The sequence below is a fragment of the Montipora capricornis genome, chromosome 1 (assembly GCF_036669925.1).
Source record: "Montipora capricornis isolate CH-2021 chromosome 1, ASM3666992v2, whole genome shotgun sequence".
Taxonomy (NCBI): Eukaryota; Metazoa; Cnidaria; class Anthozoa; order Scleractinia; family Acroporidae; genus Montipora; species Montipora capricornis.
Genome location: NC_090883.1, coordinates 28362171 through 28365952, shown reverse-complemented (window position 1 = coordinate 28365952; position 3782 = coordinate 28362171). Strand labels below are relative to the sequence as shown.

General features: G+C 46.0%; 1 protein-coding gene across 1 annotated transcript in view; it reads left to right on the top strand.

Annotated features, from left to right (window-relative positions):
• The first annotated feature begins 3242 nt into the window (after nucleotides 1-3242).
• Nucleotides 3243-3782, top strand: part of LOC138013979 (D-inositol 3-phosphate glycosyltransferase-like) — a 14536-nt gene continuing 13996 nt past the window's right edge. The window contains exon 1 of the mRNA XM_068861015.1: nucleotides 3243-3325. The gene's annotated coding sequence lies outside the window, so the exon portion shown is untranslated. The remainder of the gene's footprint in view (nucleotides 3326-3782) is intronic.

The following is a 3782-nucleotide window of genomic DNA, read 5'->3' as shown; positions in this document are numbered from 1 at the left end:
GATGTCCACGTCCGTGTTGTTCGCGCAGATCTGAGGTTTCGTTCTGTATATGTTCGCGATCTACCGTTCAAGGTTCCTGATGATGACCTTAAAGCCTTTTTTGAGTCTTATGGAGACGTTCTGTCCGTCCGCCGTAGTACGTTTGCCAATTTCCCTGCAATCTACAATGGTAATCGTGTGGTTGAGCTAGCCGTGGATCTTGACATCCCTTATTTCGTAACGATCGGTGATTTTAGTTGTCGCGCTTGGTATCCTGGTCAACCTGTCCATTGTACGATTTGTCGTGAAGTCGGTCATCGTGGTCCTTCCTGCCCGCTCTCTGGTCTGTGCCGGCGCTGTCTTCGGCCCGGTCACATGGCTGGAGAGTGCAGGCAGCCTTGGGGTGCCATCCACCCGGGGATCGAAGTTTTGTCTTCTACTGTACCTCTTGCTGATGATGACGATGATGCTGATTACGTCCTCCTTCTGAGGCGTCTATGGTGGAGGATGATGATGAGATGATGTCTGGCGATCATGAGATCGCTGCCCCGGCAGCTCCCCCTCCTTCCCCTCGTCCTGATGTTGCTCATGTTCCTGTACCGGATATTCCTCCTGCTCCTGTTTCGGCGTCTGATCTTCCTCCTGCTCCCAATGTTTCTGTGCCCGACGTCCCTCTGCTCTTAGTGCTCCTGCGCCTGATGTTCCTCCTGCTCCTAGTATCCCTGCGCTTGATGTTCCTCCTGTTCCTAATTTGCCTGATGTTCCTCCTGTTCCCAGTGTTCCTGTACCTGATGCGTCTAAGCTGCCTAAATCCTCCGCTCCTGTTTCATCTGCTGCTCCTACGTTATTTCGTGATAAAACTGATCCTGTTCTTCTTTCCACTTTAGGAGAACTTTCCCGCGATGCTGCCACTTGAATGTCCAGTAAGGATGTTGCTGATTTTGTTTCTCGTTTGATAGACGAGCACAGTTTGTCTCCGGATTATCGTTCTTATATGACTAACTATGTCCTCCGTGCCCAGCGCAAGTTTTCCAGTAGGGATGTAAAGAAGCCTGTTAAGCGTGCTCCTGCAAGAATTTCAGACTCTGAGGGCCCGCCCGCCCACAAGCCGACGCGTCCAGATCGAGTTCCGTCGAGTTAGGATTGTAATTAGGATTGTAATTAGTAATTGTTTGATAGCGTAATTGGTTTACTTAGCATGTTTAGTATTTGTTTATTTAGTGCCACTTCGATGAATATAGGTTTTTATTTGTGAATAAATTCCTTATACGCAAAAAAAAAATGTCCATGGCTGCTAATTGACTGGGTGAAATGGTTGTGCGCATGCGTGATGTGTTGGCCACACCGGGGACCACACCGGGTTGTTAACCGGGTTGGTGTTAGCGCGTGTGTCACCTTGCTTTTATTGTTGACATAATAAGGCCCTCCTTTGATACACTTTTCAAAATATCAGTTCCATTTTTGTCCGAATAGAGATTCCATGCTACAGTTTACGAAAAATGATGGAACGGTTCCCATCCGGTGAAAAAACCACCTCATCCTTTAGGTTCCTGAGAGTTTTTCCATGTTTTTCAATGAAACGCACGGCAGAGAACCGGGACTATTTCCGCATGCGCCTTCTGATTGACGTGATGTCAGATTTCCATTGAAAAAGTTACTCAAGGAAGGATAGGGATCACCAACCAGGAAATGTTTGAAACTGCTGAACTGCCAACTATCCAGTACCTCCTCTGATCGTGGACTACGTTGGCTAGGCCATGTCCACTGCATATCCATGTCCCGAGCGCCTTCCAAACGACCTACTCTATGAACAGATGGCTCAAGGCAAACGATCGACAAGGCGGCCGCTTCTTCGCTACAAAGACATCTGCCAACGAGACATGAAGGCAGCCAAAATCAGTGTACACATTTGGGAATCGCTGGCTGACGACCTTATTAAGTACAGGGAAGCTGTCAAGACGGGTTGCAAACGGGAAGAGGAAAGGATGAAGATCTGTGAGGAGAAGAGACTGAGGAAGAAGGCTTTCAAAAACAACCCGTCGAACGCGATAACCTACGCCTGTTCACACTGCCACAGGCGTTGCAACTCCAGAATCGGTCTTCTCAGTCACTAGCGAAAGTGCCTACCCTAATTACCCATTGCCTGCAAGGCAGAAGGAGGCAATATATATAAGGTGAACGAAGTCGTAATCCAACAGCTCTTTTTCACAGCATTTTCTCTTTAGAAACTGATCGAATGAATTCTTTTATTCCAGAAAGTTGTGACACTTATTGCGTCCAGTATAGACTGAAGCCTCCGGAAGATCGAAAACAGACCCAGCCGGTACTTGTGTTAAGCGAGATCATTTTCCATTCCGACGTGCTGACCGTGATTCCAACAGGAGGTAGTCTCGGCACCCCAAAAACTTTGGGTATGGTGCCACATTTCGTTTGGGACCGCTACGTAATGGTTAGTCTCCTACGCAGCCGTTCTTTGTGTGATCACGCAACGCTCCTCCCCACAAACAACACTTGTTTGTGTGGGGAGGAGCGTTGCGTGACCACACAAAGAACGGCTGCGTAGGAGACTACGTAATGGTCAGCGCTGTGCCAAAAATGTGCCGTGCTAAGCCGATTTTTTAGCGCGTGTAACTGGGTTTTTTTATTTTGAAAAATGAAAAAAAGTCGTTAAGGGGCGCGTGTGAATGGTAACCGCTGTAAGTACTTGGGAATCAATTGTTTTGATTCGATATAAAAACTAGGGCAAACATTCTATTTCAAATTATCAGTACACCTATTCTTATTCCGTAGTAGGGCCAATCAAACGCACCCTTAAGAGATCCACAGACTTGTGTAATATAATGTGATCACCCCACGATCAAGAAAAAAGAAAAAGCCCAAACGGTTGGATGCTTTTCCGACAAATTACTCAGCGAGGTGTAAGTAAACATTTGCTTTGATTCAAGCTCTTACCCCGGATTCCGGAGTTTAGGCAAACCCAACACTAGACATACCGGGCGAGTTTCAAGGGTGTGTCTTCAACTCAAATCTATGAAGACGCTTCCACAACAAAATCGTTCAGAAATTATGCAGAAGCTTGCAAAACTGCAGCAAAACACAAATTCAAAGTCACTAATACTTGGTCCAGTGCAGGTACGTAGACTCAAGCAACACCACAACACAATGCAACCTCACACAGGGATAACCCCTCGAGCGTGGAGGGGCGGGGATTGTCGTCACCATTCTCCCAGACGTCGTTGCAAACCAACTTCCGTCTCTTGAACCAGTGTCCGGGGGAAAAGTTTCGAAGAAGTTGTGCTCACTTGATAGCAGAGCGGCGGAGTTTGTGGCAGATTGACTTATTTAGGTAGGAATCATTATAACTTTATTTCTCTTTTAGGCAAAGTGACTCCAATTTAAGGAAAAAATGCACAAATCACAAGCAAGAATGCCTTATCTCATCTCCGGTCGAACACATATAAACTGCGAACAACTGTTACTTACTTCTTATTATCTGGCGATTGCGACATCATTTTGAGGGGTTCCTAAATTTGTACTTGTGTTTAACCTCTTGTAAACGATAACTATGCTCAAGTCTTACGTTAACGCGGTTTAAGTTATATTCATCTGAGCTATGTAATGTATTATATTAACTTAATTGTGACAACTCGTGCACATCCTGCAGTCGAATCCATCATAAGCGGCCCGAACTCATAATTTGAATGCTCAGCGTATCAAGAAATGGCCTATTGTAGTGGATCAAATTCCCCTTCACAAGTCCAAAGAAAAGCCTTTTGTTGTTTATTGCGCTGAGGGAATTGTTC